This window comes from Triturus cristatus, chromosome 10, assembly GCF_964204655.1.
Source record: "Triturus cristatus chromosome 10, aTriCri1.1, whole genome shotgun sequence".
In the NCBI taxonomy this organism is placed as follows: domain Eukaryota; kingdom Metazoa; phylum Chordata; class Amphibia; order Caudata; family Salamandridae; genus Triturus; species Triturus cristatus.
The window spans coordinates 1082538543-1082556508 of NC_140593.1; the positions used below are offsets into that span (position 1 = coordinate 1082538543).

Sequence of the window (17966 nt, forward strand, 5' to 3'; positions counted from 1 at the left end):
AGTGGGTACAATTGTGAAGTCACTGTGAAGCAAATTTTACTTCAAACAATTATAAGTTTCCAACCACCTACGTGTATTGTAAGTGTTAGGGAGCTTAACATACCTGGGAAAACTTTGTTTTACTGGCGGTACCTGGATCAATAAAGTAGCACATGCGAAATGATATGTTCCGGGCATGTGTGCTGTAGATACTGCATACTCCTGCCATCTAGTTTTGGGTCCAGATGTTTGCAAGGTGTTTTTCTTCGAAAAAGTATTTCCTAGTCACGAGGTAAGGTGACTCCTCTTAGTGATCGTGCGCATGGGCATCAACTCCATTGTTAAATAGTTTTTTCCCACCATCGGGTTCGGATGTGAATTGCTGCGCTCTGGTTCAAAACTGTTCTTTGGGTTCCCCACGGTGCGCAATCCACTCTACCCTCGACGGTATTGTTATTGAACGCGTTTCCCTCTCTCCGCGTATCCATTCGATCGGAAAGTCTCATCTTCAATCGACAACATTATGGACGGCCTTAGGGCCTAGCTGCGTCGGTCCATTCTTCTGCTGATGGAACAGACCCCGTTTCAATTCTGTCCTCGGTGCCACGCCAAATACCCTCGCACCGATCTACACCAAGTCTGCAACATGTACCTCTCACCGGAGCACAAAGAAGATTGCGAGGCCTGTCGATCGTTCCGATTGAAAAGACTCTTCGGGATCGTCGGGCTCGACAACGAGAAAACCGCGCCAAAGCACTCAACATTATCCGGATATCTTCGGGGAAGAATCCGAACATGATGCCAAAGCTGCGGAAGAAGAAGAGGCCTTCTCTGCCGCAGAATCTGATTCCAACCTAGAGATCGATTTAGAGTCCGAAGACATTGCAGCAGGACAGGTGGTTGTGAGTAGTTTCAAGTTTCAAAACTTTATTCGGATTAATAATAATCCATAAAGGGGGAGGAGCCAAGATGGCGAACGGAGCAGACGCTTGAGCGCCCGGCTCCGCCGGCCCTTGGCCTCGGACTATCATCCTGATTCCTATCCTCGCCGATTTTCGAGGTGCAACGTGCGCGACGACGCGCTGACCGCGCCGCCGCTTTCCCGGAGTCTGAGCCCGCCCGGATGCCGGAGCTCTTGGTGCCTTTGTTCTCCGCGCTGGACCCCTGCTCCATTGTGGCCTTGGCCGGCCCCCTGGAAGCTCCGCAGTCACTGGACCCCCGGCGCAAATCTGAGCCCCGCGGCCCCGATCCCGCCTCACACCACGGACTGTCGCCAGACGAGCCGGGGGAGAGACGCCCGGACACCTCCTTCACCTTTCACCTGACGGGCTGGAGCTATAGGGTAAGCCCCGGTGTGGCGGGTCTCCTGCCCCGCTCTGTGGCCCGCGCTGTGGAAGGCTGCAGACCCCCTTCTTCTATTGCCTAGTCGGCTGCAAAGAGAGTCCGAGGGAGGGGAAGCGACTGTTGGCTTTCACCTGTTGCGGCGCAGACCTGCGGGGAATTGCCTCCTTGTTACGACCCCCCCCCTGGCCACTGTACCGTTCAGCGGTAAAACATGGCGTTGATTGCCTGCTCGCTGCTGGGGGGTGATGCTCCGGTCTCGCCCGCTGCCCGCTTCGCCCTCCCTCTACCAGACTCCAGCTCCACAGTGCCGTCCCGGATTGCTGCCGATGTGGGGGCGCAGCTTCCGCTGACATGCGGCTCCGTTCTGGCTGCCCTGCGGGACTTTCGTCTGCAATTGTGTGTTGGCTTGCAAACGCTGAGTGAGCGGTTCGACTCCATACTGTCGGCTGCGGGTCGTGAGCGCCCCGTTTGTTCTCAACAAGACGTGGGTCTGCCAGTGCTTCTGTCCTCTTGCGGGGACGCAACGACTGGGTATAACCGTGCTGCATTGGTGTCTGCATCTGGCTTTCCCGGCACCCAGGATCAATCGATCTCCTGCTCAATTGTGGACACTTTGTTTCCCCGTTCATTGCTGCCTGCTTTGTTGTTGCCTGCCTCACCGCGCCCGCAAGAGTATCCAGCTGAGCGACACCTGACGTCCTCGAGGAACCGTTCACGGTGGCCTACGGCTTCTTTTATGTGGAACTCCTGTACTTTACAGGCCAGGTCTGGATTTTATATGGTGCACAAGGGGACCTCAATAGATGATCGGCGGCCATTTTGTGACTCTACTTCTCCATCTTCTCCCAAGCGGCCATATTGTCTTTGTCTGCACGGGCTGCGGGGCCTTCATGTGGGGGCTAGTCTAATCTTACGCCCGCGATCGGGCCAGGGCTAGATTGATTTCTATCACTATGGTTTCACGGATGGGCTGGACTGGGACTGGAACTGTCTGCATATGTTGTGCGCACTCGTCGCGATTTGTCTGCCTTCCTTATATTGTTGTGACACGTTATCTTCACACGACCGCCTTTGGGTGTAGTGGGTTCTCAGTGTGTGGAGACGTAGTTGGCCGGTGGTTTCGGGCGCTCCGAGGTTACGTGGGCTCCTCCCCGCTTTCTTCTTTGTTTTCTTATTTTCTTTCCTTTATTCCTACTTTCTCTCTTGTCTATATTTCGGGTTCATTGGGCGACAGGCACTATGCTGGGGGGGGGGGGCAGGCCGTAGCCTCCGCATTGGTGTAGGGTGGGGGGTAATTAACTGTTTCTTTTTAGTTCTATGGGCCTTTTTCTTCTATGTCTCTGCGCTATCCTTGTTTCCGATTCGGGGTCCGGGTGTGGGGTGGATTGAGTGGGGGCGGCTTTGGAGGGGTGCGTATTTACTCATGTGACTATCCTGTTATATAACTGCATCGCCTAACTGTCTGAGATTTTCTATGGCCGTTTTTAATGATGCTGCTGCTCTCCCGTGTGATGAAGCCATCTTGCGGACTCGAATCTCCTTGGTTCTATCCTCTACTGACTTTTTCCTCGATAAAATTATTTTGAAAACCTTAAAATTAACCTTCACTTCTCCTTCCCCTGGTGTCAAGGATCTCTCCAGTGTATAACTCCTGAATCGTTGCTAATCTTGACCATTGATGCACAGGGGATGTAATGTTTGTCTCAGTGCTTAATCGTTTTGTGGCCGGCCTGATGGTTGTAGGCCCGTATTTGTTCTTTTAATATGCACAAATAAAGGTTTTTAAAAAAAAAAAAAAAAAAAAAAAATAATCCATAAAAGCACAAAATACAATAAGCATTACAAAATACACAATATGATGGTGTTTACAAGATAAAAACAACAATCCATACAAACTTTAAGACATAGTTAATCGGGCACGAACCACAGTTTTTAAGAAGGAGCTCATGCGAAAAACAAGTTCATGGTCATCCGGGGTCAGTAACATCGAAAATGCAAGGTCCAGGCTGATTGGTTTCAGTTTTTTAAAATATGGCGTTAAAAACCATGTAATATATTTAATATAAAATTTGCAGAAGAATAAAAAATTTAAAATTGTTTGGTCACTCCGACAATCACAAAGGCATGGCTCGGTAAATTGATCGTTCTAATTCCATAGCGGAAAACTGAGAGCATATTTGATAGTACCTGCCCTAAGACAAAATATGAGGCCTCGCTCCCAATGACTCATTGGGAGAGTTAAATTACTAGGTGTGGGATAAGTTAAAAGATTGCGAGCTAGATATCTAGAGACACTAGGTTTCATAGACTCTCTCGCGACCCTTTCATCACTGAACAACGTATAAAGTGCTTGTTTGAGTTCAGACTTGGATGGTAGCTTAGTACTGGTAGGCTTTAAGAAAACATTTTGAAAATTCACACTACGGAGGGCACACAGCACCCCTGAAAGCCAAGGAATGGCCATGCCTTTATCACAACGTAAACAATCCTCGATGATGTCTCTAGTCAATTTGGCGGCAGGGTTTTTCCAGATCGCCAGCTAAAAAAGAACAGGGCAGGCGCGAATAAAGTCCCCTATAAAATGCAACCCCAATTCCTTATGGCATATGTAGTGTGGGGAGGATATGGGGGCACAGAGGAATTTCCTGCAAAATCTGTTTTCCTCAGCAAGTAAGTGTGAACATCTAGCAGTTCCCCAGACCTCAGCTCCGTATGTGGCAACCGGGACGCATTGGGCTTTATATATTTTTAAGGTAGCGGCCAGCGCACCGGTCTTTTTAGGCCGGGGGAGGCTCAAGATTGAGTTAATGGCCTTTGAGAACCTACCCCTGGAGTGGGCAATATGCCCACTCCAGGAGGAGTTCGCAGCAAAGACCAATCCCAAATACGGGAAACTACTAGTTGACCCCAGTCTCTCTGACCCCACTACAATGCTACCAATATGTCGTTTCTTCAGGCCACAAGACCTAACAAAAGATTTTTTTTAATTGGTCTTCAAGTCTAGAGAGTCCATGTGGTCGACGAAACCATTCACTAAAATACGTAATGCATTAGGAGTGCGGCCCATAAGGACCGCATCATCTGCATATAGCAAGGCGGGAAGGTAATTGCCGTTTATTTTAGGGACATCACCAGTTAGGGAAACCAGATACTTATGCAGGCCACTAATATCAATAATAAATAAATGAGGGGCTAGGACGCAGCCCTGTCTAACCCCTCTGTGGACTCTTACCGTCTCAGTCACCTCACCCCCTTGGCCAATCCTAATACAGGCCTTCAAATCTCTGTGCAAATAGGCCAGGAAATGAACCATAGATTCATCCAGGCCATATTTCAATAAGACCCTCCAAAGCAACGACCTGTTAACAAGGTCGAAGGCGGTAGATAAATCCATAAAAGCAAGGTAAATTGGGGATTTACGTGCTACAGTATATTTGCGCAAAATAAGGTTGAGGTTAAGGCACTGCTCTGCCGTGCCAACCTTATTGCGAAATCCCAACTGGCAACTCTCCAAAATATGGTTATCCTCAGCCCAGGTCAAAATTTTGTTATACAGCACTCTGCCTAAAATTTTTAGGGTGTTGTCGATGAGGGAGATAGGCCTATAACATGATGGTTGGGACCGATCGCCCTTTTTAAAAATAGGCACTATTATGCTCGATGACCAAGTTGGTGGTGGAGAGGTAAGAGTTACATTTTTAAAAACATTCAACAAAAGAGGGCCCCACAAATCAGGGTAAGCTTTAATTATGTCAATAGGAAGGCCATCCGAGCCTGGGGCCTTATTCCCCGCGCTCTGAGCGATAGCCTCTTCCACCTCCGATAGTGATATTTCTACCCACGGAGGGTGGTTAAATATTGAAGTAGCTATCGCTGAGAGTGGGGCGGCATAAATCATAGAGAAATGGTCCACCCAGGCAGCTCCGGAAATGGTGCAGTCCATTGAAGTCATGAGCTGACCTGAACAGCGCAGATCTTTAACCGCGGCCCAGAAGATGTCCCCCCTTCCGCGATCAGCGGTTTGCGCTAGCACCTCCCAACGCTCTTCAAGGATCTCCTCCTTCCTTCTACTAATGGCCAATTTATATCGAATCCTAGCATTTTTCACGTCGGTCAAGATCCTCGGGCAGGAAGATAGAACACGCCGCAAGTCACGGTTGGCCAGAGAACACTCATGATCAAACCATCTCTTGTCCACCGTGACTATACGCGGCGGGATCATGAGCTGGGCTCGAAGAGCTGAGCAAATCTTTACAAAATCCTCAACTGCCTCAGGATTCGGATTTAAATCAGACAGACATGAAAGAAAAGGGGTAAGTTATCACTAACCAAAGTCTGAAAACTCCCCGTAACATTGATGCCCCTCCATTTTAGTCGAAGATTGTTTGAGCAAATGGAGAGGTTCCTAGCGCCACATTCCTTGTTATATACTGGGTGGTGGATTGCTTTTAGGCAGACCTTAATAGGGTTGTGATCCCCTTGAGGCATAGGAATTACTATAGCCTTGCTGATGCGATCGGCCAACCCAGGAGAAATAAAAATGTAGGCAATTATTGATGAGCAATCTCTCCCTCTAAATGTGGGCACTAGGGGGGGCTGTTGGGAGACAGTTAGCCATTATGTCCATGGCATTCTCCAAATTGTGTGAGTTCAAAAAGGAAGTTAATTCCAAGCCCCTTTGGCACCCAGGGACCAGGTACATTCCCCTATAGGTGGACAATCTGTATTAAGTCTCGCATTAAAATCACCTCCCAACACAAGGCCGTTAGTATCATCAAAGTCATGCCTAGATTCCAGAGTGGTGATGAAATTAAAAAGATTTATAAAATTTATATTTGGTGATGAACTAAAATCATTATTATAAAAATTGACCAGAAAGAGACTTATTTTCTGATTGAATATTACAGCCTGGAAATTCTGGTTGTTCGTTGGTATAACCCTGGTGGTACCTCCGACAGAAATATTAACCCAGATAGATAAGCCTCCCGAGGGACGGCCCATTCTGGATTTGTTTGCGAAAATGTTATGACACAGGAACCCGTTGACATATAGATCTGTAGTGGCCCACGTCTCCTGTAACATAATTATATCGTGACTCTGAATAAAACTAACCCACCCAGGGTCGCGAAGCCTCTGTTGGAGGCCTGCTACATTCCAACTTAAAACATTTAGAGTACCTACTTTTGACACTACACTCCCTAGGTGGTTATCTAAGCTATTTTGAGTAACGGGTGCTAATACTAGGGGAAGAGCGGGAGTGGCCTCATTCTGTAACAGGACTGGAGGTTCAGCACTCATTCTTGGTTGTCAGTCAGGAACGTCTAGATCAGACAGAGCTAAGAAGCGATTGACCAAAGGGAGAGCCGTGGGCGTGGGCGCACAAGCGTTAGTAATGGGTTCATCAAAATAACCAAGTGTAAACATACATATATTCGTCTTAAGGCCCGGCAATAACTCACAGGTACGCATTAGAGACTGAACAGTGTGTGGTATACAAAAATTGATAACAATACAATCGCCTGTGATGTTTTAGACAGATTCACCCACCCATCCCACTCTCCGCACCATTAAAATTTCGTGTAATCTGGCCGGATCAAACCCTTTGTGTTTCCTCAGCCAATCCACACATTTGTTACGAAGATCCACCCATGACTCCTTCTTCGCACCTGACAAGCAAGGAACTCCAGCCAAAACTATCACATAAGGATAGGAGGCAGGGGGGAGATTCAAAGTATCGGTTTTAGGAAAAGTCTTTGGTAGCGTTGGGGCTGTGGGGAATTGTCTTACTTCGTGGTCCGATATTTGGGGGGGAACAATTGCAGAAGAATGTTGCGATAGACTACTAGATGGACAGTGGGTCCTATTATTAACATCAGCCGTCCCAAGACCTAAATTAACGGAAACCCCCGGCATGCAAGTGGTTGTGATAAGAGGATCACAATTATCAACCGGTGGGTCAGAAACTGACACCCGAGTTAACAATTGCTCCATACGTGTGAGTCTTTCCTGTAGAGAGGCAAAGTTTTTATCGAATAAGGCCTTCGAGTGGCTAACTATTGCTCTCAAGCCCGACTCCAAAGCTATCATAATGTCATCCTTACTTTGGGAGCTAATAATATCATCAGTTTGAGTGCCAACAGACACAGTATTAGGAGCAACTAGTATTTTTAGGGGAGCAGTACTAAGGCCTTCAGAACAGTAGTGAGAATTAGATTTATTGTTGGGGCCCCTTTTGCGTTTGGCCGGCGGACCGCTAGATTTAGATTCTGTATTTATTTTAGAAGTGCGTGATCTAGTACGAGCTTTCTGGCCACTTGGAATAGTAACGGCGGGTAAATCCGAAATTACTAGGGGGGAAGGTTGGGGAGAAGATGCCACAGACATAGGAGGTAGGGTAGGTGACACAGAGAGGCGATGATGTAAGATGTCTCCCTGTGTAAAGGCTTCCAAAGAAGAGCGCCGCTGAGCCGTTATTTAGTCTAGAGATAACCGCTGCTCAGTTAGCTCTATCTCGTGAGTAAGTAGGCTCTCCACCCTGATCATGAATGCATCAAGTGTCCCCACCGCGCCCTTACGTCTATTCATGTTTGCACAATTCAAAACACCCCCAGAGGCAAAAGTACAAAACAAGTCAATGTAACAAACACCCGGATGGGTGACAATCACCTGGGACAATAGGTTGTCGAAAACAGCAAAACCAAGGGGGGTGTCCCGGCCCGGCCTCCTCTGGCCCCGGACGGCCACAGACGGCCCGGGCTTAGCCCGGCGCACGCCCGCGCGCCTCGAGGAGCTGATATCCGTGTCCCGGTGTCAAGGGGCGTGTCCTCTAGTGACAACAAGGCTCGTGGGCTCCTGGGACAGGTAGTGTGATCCGAGTACCTGTATGCTCACCCCCACTGCAAACGAAGCGTCTCCCGCGTAGCGGGAGGCGCGAGGAGCTGATATCCGTGCCCCGGTGTCAAGGGGCGTGTCCTCTAGTGGCAACAAGGCTCGTGGGCTCCTGGGACAGGTAGTGTGATCCGACTACCTCTACGCTCACCCCCACTGCAAACGAAGCGTCTCCCGCGAAGCTGAAGGCGCGAGGAGCTGATATCCGTGCCCCGGTGTCAAGGGGCGTGTCCTTCAGTGGCAACAAGGCTCGTGGGCTCCTGGGACAGGTAGTGTGATCCGACTACCTGTACGCTCACCCACACTGCAAACGAAGCATCTCCCGCGAAGCGGGAGGCGCGAGGAGCTGATATCCGTGCCCCGGTGTCAAGGGGCGTGTCCTCTAGTGGCAACAAGGCTCGTGGGCTCCGGGGACAGGTAGTGTGATCAGAGTACCTGTACGCTCACCCCCACAGCAAACTAAGCGTCTCCCGCGAAGCGCGAGGAGCTGATAACCGTGCCCCGGTGTCAAGGGGCGTGTCCTCTAGTGGCAACAAGGCTCCTGGGCTCCTGGGACAGGTAGTGTGATCCGAGTACCTGTACGCTCACCCACACTGCAAACGAAGCGTCTCCCACGAAGCGGGAGGCGCGAGGAGCTGATATCCGTGCCCCGGTGTCAAGGGACGTGTCCTCTAGTGGCAACAAGGCTCGTGGGCTCCTGGGACAGGTAGTGTGATCCGAGTACCTGTACGCTCACCCCCACTGCAAACGAAGCGTCTCCCGCGAAGCGGGAGACGCGAGGAGCTGATATCCGTGCCCCGGTGTCAAGGGGCGTGTCCTCTAGTGGCAACAAGGCTCGTGGGCTCCTGGGACAGGTAGTGTGATCCGTCAACCTGTACGCTCACCCCCACTGCAAACGAAGCGTCTCCCGCGAAGCGGGAGGCGCGAGGAGCTGATATCCGTGCCCCGGTGTCAAGAGGCGTGTCCTCTAGTGGCAACAAGGCTCGTGGTCTCCTGGGACAGGTAGTGTGATCCGACTACCTGTACGCTCACCCCCACTGCAAACGAAGCGTCTCCCACGAAGCGGGAGGCGGGAGGCGCGAGGAGCTGATATCCGTGCCCCGGTGTCAAGGGGCGTGTCCTTCAGTGGCAACAAGGCTCGTGGGCTCCTGGGACAGGTAGTGTGATCCGACTACCTGTACGCTCACCCCCACAGCAAACTAAGCGTCTCCCGCGAAGCGGGAAGCGCGAGGAGCTGATATCCGTGCCCCGGTGTCAAGGGGCGTGTCCTCTAGTGGCAACAAGGCTCCTGGGCTCCTGGGACAGGTAGTGTGATCCGAGTACCTGTACGCTCACCCCCACTGCAAACGAAGCGTCTCCCACGAAGCGGGAGGCGCGAGGAGCTGATATCCGTGCCCCGGTGTCAAGGGACGTGTCCTCTAGTGGCAACAAGGCTCGTGGGCTCCTGGGACAGGTAGTGTGATCCGAGTACCTGTACGCTCACCCCCACTGCAAACGAAGCGTCTCCCGCGAAGCGGGAGACGCGAGGAGCTGATGTCCGTGCCCCGGTGTCAAGGGGCGTGTCCTCAAGTGGCAACAAGGCTCGTGGGCTCCTGGGACAGGTAGTGTGATCCGTCAACCTGTACGCTCACCCCCACTGCAAACGAAGCGTCTCCCGCGAAGCGGGAGGCGCGAGGAGCTGATATCCGTGCCCCGGTGTCAAGAGGCGTGTCCTCTAGTGGCAACAAGGCTCGTGGGCTCCGGGGACAGGTAGTGTGATCCGAGTACCTGTACGCTCACCCCCACTGCAAACGAAGCGCCTCCCGCGAAGCGGGAAGCGCGAGGAGCTGATATCCGTGCCCCGGTGTCAAGGGGCGTGTCCTCTAGTGGCAACAAGGCTCGTGGGCTCCTGGGACAGGTAGTGTGATCCGACTACCTGTACACTCACCACCACTGCAACCGAAGCGTCTCCCACGAAGCGGGAGGCGCGAGGAGCTGATATCCGTGCCCCGGTGTCAAGGGGCGTGTCCTTCAGTGGCAACAAGGCTCGTGGGCTCCTGGGACAGGTAGTGTGATCCGACTACCTGTACGCTCACCCCCACTGCAAACGAAGCATCTCCCGCGAAGCGGGAGGCGCGAGGAGCTGATATCCGTGCCCCGGTGTCAAGGGGCGTGTCCTCTAGTGGCAACAAGGCTCTGGGTCTCCTGGGACAGGTAGTGTGATCTGACTACCTGTACGCTCACCCCCACTGCAAACGAAGCGTCTCCCGCGAAGCAAGAGGTGCAAGGAGCTGATATCCGTGCCCCGGTGTCAAGGGGCGTGTCCTCTAGTGGCAACAAGGCTCGTGGGCTCCGGGGACAGGTAGTGTGATCAGAGTACCTGTACGCTCACCCCCACAGCAAACTAAGCGTCTCCCGCGAAGCGCGAGGAGCTGATATCCGTGCCCTGGTGTCAAGGGGCGTGTCCTCTAGTGGCAACAAGGCTCCTGGGCTCCTGGGCCAGTTAGTGTGATCCGAGTACCTGTACGCTCACCCCCACTGCAAACGAAGCGTCTCCCACGAAGCGGGAGGCGCGAGGAGCTGATATCCGTGCCCCGGTGTCAAGGGACGTGTCCTCTAGTGGCAACAAGGCTCGTGGGCTCCTGGGACAGGTAGTGTGATCCGAGTACCTGTACGCTCACCCCCACTGCAAACGAAGCGTCTCCCGCGAAGCGGGAGGCGCGAGGAGCTGATATCCGTGCCCCGGTGTCAAGAGGCGTGTCCTCTAGTGGCAACAAGGCTCGTGGGCTCCGGGGACAGGTAGTGTGATCCGAGTACCTGTACGCTCACCCCCACTGCAAACGAAGCGCCTCCCGCGAAGCGGGAAGCGCGAGGAGCTGATATCCGTGCCCCGGTGTCAAGGGGCGTGTCCTCTAGTGGCAACAAGGCTCGTGGGCTCCTGGGACAGGTAGTGTGATCCGAGTACCTGTACGCTCACCTCCACTGCAAACGAAGCGTCTCCCGCGAAGCGGGAGGCGCGAGGAGCTGATATCTGTGCCCCGGTGTCAAGGGGTGTGTCCTCTAGTGGCAACAAGGCTCGTGGGCTCCTGGGACAGGTAGTGTGATCCAAGTACCTGTACTCTCATCCCCACTGCAAACAAAGCGTCTCCCGCGAAGCGGGAGACGCGAAGAGCTGATATCCGTGCCCCGGTATCAAGGGGCGTGTCCTCTAGTGGCAACAAGGCTCGTGGGCTCCTGGGACAGGTAGTGTGATCCGAGTACCTGTACGCTCACCCCCACTGCAAACGAAGCGGTTGTGAGTACTAAAACCCCTGTACCCTATAAGCTAACTTCCACTAAACATAAGGCACCACCTCTGCCTTCGGGCCTTGGTTGGCACCGACACAACGTTTCTGACGCCCCGCTCTCTGGCTCGGCACCGAAACAAGTATCAAACCTTCCGGATCGGACCTGAAACATTCCGCACCGAAAGACAAATCTAGTTCAGAGCCGAAATCCTCCATTTCCAAACAAAAGTCTGCTTTCGAACCGAAACCTTCCATTTCCAAAGACCAGAAGTAGAAGTCTGGTTCGACGCCGAAACTTCGGTGCCGAAATTGAAAGAAGACTTTTCAAATCCCCCGGAACCAATTTTAGACATTATAAAAGACCAATTGGATCCAAAGCAGAAAAAAGCTTTACATCAATCCAGACACTGAACATATATTAGGCAAAACTCCTTCCAAAAGGAAAGTGAGTTCAAAAGACACTGGGTACAAGATCCCCCTTAAGAAGAAGAAAGATATTGCTACAAGCCCTATCCATCCTACTTTTCCATCTCCTCCCCACTTCCACCATCTTCACCTTTGCCAATAGTGCCAGGCTCGGATCCACTACACATAACACCACCAGGATCTCCTCACACACAGCCTGATTTAGGAGATGGGTATGATAATGATGGCGATGACAATATTCTTTTACCTACAGATCCGTAGGATGATTATAATATTGACCCACCTATAGATAATGATCCAGACCTATACCCTGCAAAACCTTCACCTCCAGATGATAATGTTCCCTATCTAGAGTTAATTTCCAGGACAGCAGCATATCATGGGGTTACACTGCACAAAGAGACCTTGGATGGGGATTCTTTATTTGAGACACTAGGGTCTTCACGCAGAGTTAGCCAGAGTGTCCTGTGTTAAAAGGCATGCTGAGACATGCAGATGACATTTTTAACGACCCTGTTCGAGCACAGTTTAACACCAAGGGTTGATAAAGAAAAATATAAACCATCAACCTCAGATCCGGTTTTCATTAAAGGACAGCTCCATCTAGATTCACTGGTAGTTTCCAATGCTCGTAAAAGAGCGAACTCGCAGACATATGGAGATTCTCCTCCCCAGATAAAGAATCAAAGCTTATTGACTCATCTGGTAAAAGGGTTGCTGCGGAAGGTCGGAATACCAAACTAAATAGGCCCCCGACACCTCCAACACCAAATTATTGCTATATGAGGACCAAAAAAACAAAAAAAGAATTTTTAAAAAAAGGGTTGCTGCTCAAACTGCTAATCACTGGCGCATTGCCAACACGCAGGACCTGCTAGCTGGGTATGACAGGGCACACTGGGATGAGATGGAATGCCTACTTCAATACCTCCCAGAAGAGCACAAGAAAAAGGCACAAGAGCTAGTTTAAGAAGGAAAATGTATCTTATATTTCTATTAGATGTGCGCTAGATGCTCCTGACACTTCAGCAAGAGAAGTTAACACCAGCATTCTCTTATGTCGGCATGCCTGGCTTAGAATTTCAGGTTTTAAACCAGAAGTACAACAGTCTATTTTAAACACTTCTTTTAACACAGAACATCTTTTCAGACCTCAGGATGATGAGGCTTTATAAAAAATGAAGAAAGACTCAGACATGGTGAAATCCATGGGAGCACTGTAATCTCCTTCAAGCAGAGGCTCTCTTCATCACTTATTCTATAGAGCAGGGTCTAAAACTACATCCTCAGACCCTAATACTTCCTCGTACAAGTCCAACACACAACCCTCTTCAGGTAGAGGTTTCTTTAGAGGAGGGTACAGAAGAAACAATTTTATGGTTTAGATTTCTTTATTAAGGTTTAATATCAGACAGAGGAAAAGGCATATTCGAGGATGCATAATGGGACCCAATTACACGGGGGGGTCCCTACGCAGGAAGAATAACATGCCTCCGTAAAAGACAAAAAACCTCCCCTACCCCCAACCCCCTCCGTCCCTCAGACCTGGTGACTAGTGAAGAAGGAGAAAGGCTACCAATGTACAGAGCATCTGCCACAGTGTATTGCTATTGTTGTAAAGTGTCATGGGATTTTGCAGCCTCTGATAGGCATAATAAGCGTAGTTATTTGGGGCAAGTAAGCTCCCGGAATTCTGCCGTTAACAACGACAAGAGTGGCACCCATAATGTGGAGAACGCCAGACCCTAATTAGCTATAGACAAACTGATGAGTTCCATCCCCACTATCTACCACAGCCGGAGCAACCATCCCACGTGTGTCGGTAGATGTGAAAGGACATTTTGTAGAGCCACACATAGTGCCACACCAATTTGTTTACCATGGCGAGACCTAAGGAGAAAGGTGAGGGGATTCGTCAAGTCTAAGATTACATAGGCTGGGAATCTGGGGAGGTATTTGTCTAAGTGCTTATCTATATCCATGAGCACCTGTTGCTAATTTTCAGACAATCCCATACTATGTGTAGTAAAGTACCTGGAGAGCCACACTGTCGCCAGCAATCCGGAGACCTGGACTGGTTATATTTGTGTATCCAGCAGGGTGTGTAGTACCAATATGTTGCTCTCTCAATGCAGGCCATTTTATACGCAGTATGCCTTGCCCTGTAATAAATGTCTTCCCATTATTTAGTTGTGAGTTCCCTGCCGATTTCTGCCTCCCAGCGGAGGTGGCTCCGGGGCTTGGGCATCTCCACTGGGTTAATTATCAGATGGTAAAGGTCCGAAACCAGTAGTTTGTCAGTTGTTCTCGACAGGAGCCATCGTTCGAAGGGGGTGAGTCGTTGCTCTGCCCTGGACGAATAGAAGGTTGCATCACCCAATGGCTTACCTGGGTATAGTGCCAGCGCTCCGTTTCAGGGAGCGCAAAGTCTTTGCGGAGTGCTTCGAAAGGGAGTGGGCCCTCCAGATCAAATAAGTGTCCGACTGATCTGCAACCCTTCTATTCCCAAACCTGAAACTAGGGCTCCTGAAAGCCTGGCTGAAACTCTTGAGTTGTTGGCTATAGGAGTGAGTGGCGAGGGAAAAGTGGTGAGATTCCTATGTGTCGCTAGACTATCCCACACTGTCAAGGAAGCCTTAGTGATGGGTAAAATTTAGAGCGATTTAGGTCATGTGTGCTTAGGGAGAAATGGGATGCCCCATAGTGCCTGACCCGCCAGTGTCCGGTCCATAAATGGCCAATTCTTCTCGGATTCAGCCCTCGACCATTCCACAAAGACCCTCAGTTGAGTTGCCTGGTAGTACCGGAGGAGAACTGGAATCCCATGGCTGAGATGCATCCAAGCCAATATAAGGGGTGAGATCGCCATTTCTACGAGTCGGTTTTGATGGTTGAGTTAGCACTTGGTAATTTTGCGTGACTGTGTCAGCAATGGTAGGTGATAACTGGCCTAGGTACGGAATACATGTCTCAGCCCATTGTAGCGGCAAGGTACGTCGTAAAACGTCCAACGTCTGTGTATTAAGAGTAAGATTGAGAGCTTGTGATTTTTGTATGTTTACTTTGAAGCCTGATGCTAAGCCAAAGGCCTCCAGTTCAGTGAGATGGATGGTTCATCTAGAAAGGCATACTATATAGCCCTATAGTATGTGGCTCTCCGCCAAATTGGACTCCCTTGATAGGCGGATTGGTGCGCACTCTCTCGGCCATTGGTTCCATGAAGATGGCGAACAGCAGGGGCGACAAATGGCATGCCTGTCTGGTCCCCCTGGAGACAGGAAAGGAAGCGGAAGATCGCCCGTCGACCCGAATGGTAGCTGTTGGGTGAGAGTAATTGCTAAGGATCCATCTCTGAAAGCGATCCCAGATACCGAAGTGGGTCAGGGTGGGTGCCAAGAAGGGCCAGTGAACCCTATTGAATTCTTTCTCGGCGTCTTATTGCCAAGAGCATTTGTTCAACGGGGTATCGCTGAGCTTTATCGATTATAGGTAAGATCCTTCGCGTGTTGTCGCTACACTGCCGTTGAGGTATAAATCCTGCTTGGTCAGGATTAATGAGGCCAGGAAGGAGGGGGCAGAGTCGGGCGGCCAGTATACCGGTGACATTTTTAGATCTGTGTTCAACAAAGAGATAGGATGATAAGAGACACAATGGGCCTTGTCCTTTTCGGGTTTGGGGATTACTACTATGTCTGCCCGAAGCATCGACTGGGGAAGTGACGATGTATCCCCTATTGCATTAAAGAGGCTCGTGAGTATCGGGGCCAAGCTTTGGCAGAAAGCTTTATAGAAAGAGGCTGGGAAACTATCGGGCCCGGGGATTTGGACAGCTTCAAGCGGGAAATACTAAAGATAACCTCCTCAATCTTAATTGGTTGGTCCAGATCTGCTGTCTATGTGGGAGTTACAGATGTGGTAGTGGCCCCCTCAAGCTAGGCCGAGACCACGTCTGATGGGAGATTTTGTGCAGAATAAAGGGTCTGATAGTATTCTCGAAAGGAATCCGCAATGTGTGCATCCTCCGTCTGTTTTTTTTCTCCCTTATCCAAGATTAGAAGGGATCCTTGACTCCTGGCGTTGGCCCCGTAGTCGACTCGCCAGAAGGCGGCCAGAGCAGTCGCCGCCTGCGTAAAATCTGTGCCTGAGCCTAAGTGCATTGTATTCAGCCCTGTCAATATCTAGTCCTGCCTGGGCCGCTTCGAGCTGCCTCCACACCCTGGGGGGCCCTGTCCTTTTGTGGATGTCCTCTAATTCTGTAACCTGGTGAGACGGACTCTCTCTTTTGTCCCGCCGGGACCTGTTGTCCACGGAGGCTATGGCTATAAACTCCCCTCTAACAACTTCCTTCAGGGCATCCCAAACCATGGAATTCGGGGACTCGGGATATCATTAGTCATCAAGTAATCCTGTATCATCTTGTTTATCTGGGCCATGACCTCTGGGCAGTGGAGCAGGGAGTCTCTAAGTCTCCACTTCCCAGGAGAAAATCTAGAGCATGGTATTGTAAGTGTCACTGTCACTGCAGCATGGTCGGAAAGCGAATGTGGCTAAATCTTGGTTTCCTGGACTGTTGCAAGTATCTCCAGGGAACCAATTAGATAATCAAGTCTGGCGTATGTTTTATGGGCGTGTGAGTAAAACGTGTAATCACGGGTGCCAGGGTGTTATGTTCTCCATATTTCTGCTAGGCCCATGTCCCTCAGCCAATTCAACCCTCTTTAGTGAGAGTCCCTGCCTCCCCATGGTGCTGCGCTGACATGTCTGTTTCAGAGTTAAATACCAAGTTAAGGTTGCCACACAAGTACCAGCCTGTCCTGCATACCCATAATCTCCGTCACCGCTCTGCGGAGGAAAGGTTCCTGACCTTCATTAGGGGAATAGAAGGTGCATACTGTTATACTGCCCGTCCCAACGTGTAAAGAGTAAGCCAAGAGTCTGCCCTTGATCTCTGCCTGTTTAGTTCCCACCCTCCCGGGGAAGGTCCTAGAAACCAAGATTGCGAGTCCAGCTGTCCTGGACGAGAGTGATGAGAAGAACTGATGTGGAAACGCTTTAGAGCGCAGCCTATGCTGGTCTTTGGAGAGTAGGTGTGTTTCTTTTGGCAAACAAATATGGACCCCGGAATTTTCTAAATATGAGAGGATAGAGGCTCACATCAATGCATGGTTAAGCCCTTTGACGTTGAGTGTGAGTACTACTAAGTGATTAGACATTGGGGTGAAGTGTAAGTGTCTGCTGCGTCAGGAGCCTAATATATAACCAAACAACCACGACCGATCCCAAACTAGAGGTCCATAAGGCGAGATGGTGATGAATAGCATGTGTGTGTCGTGTCACCAGGTCCGGTAAACCTCCGTAACAAAAGGCCCGAGTGGCCAACCATAACACAAACCAAATATTAACGAGATGAAGAATATTGTCCATGATGGGTGTTCCATGAAGTGACATACAAGGGGGAATTATACATGGCCTCCCTCCAAGCTCCCCGCCGGGCCCAATCGAAAGGGAAGGGAAAAATTGCCCTGTGCAGTTAACATGGGTGAATGCTTTAGGAAGTCGTCAGCCCGCCGTGTCCTCTGCGACAGTAACCAATACAGCCTGACTATGGTATCTGGCTCCGGTCGGGGCCAGGCGAGTGGGATCGGGGTGCCCCAGGTCTCACCTCTCCCTCCTTCTGCGGCCCGTCCCCCTAGGCTAGAGGATTCTGGGGGACAAGTCCTTGATGTTGAACAGTTTGCACACCTCCTCCACCGAACAAAGCTGGTGGAGCTTCCCTGCTAGTCGAAAAACAAGTCTGAAGGGTGACCCCAAGAGTAGGACACCCTGAGTTCACACAAGTGGGAGGTCACCAGCCGGAATGCCTTGACACAGGCGAGGATATCCGGGGGAGGACCGGGCGCAGCCCTCCGGGTATCCACCCTGTACACGCGGTACATTCTGATCATCACCTTGGGGGCCGCCCCCAGTATCCCCCGAAACAACTCCTCCACAAAGGTCGCAATGTCAGATCCATCCGCCCCAGATGCAATGCTCCTGATACGAATGTTACGTCAGGACCTGTTC

The 17966-nt window shown here is 50.7% G+C and overlaps 1 protein-coding gene across 1 annotated transcript in view; it reads left to right on the plus strand.

Annotated features, from left to right (window-relative positions):
• The window catches only part of LOC146796600 (lysosomal alpha-glucosidase-like), an 854317-nt gene that overhangs the window by 194636 nt on the left and 641715 nt on the right, over positions 1-17966 (plus strand). The gene's annotated exons all lie outside the window — the stretch shown is intronic.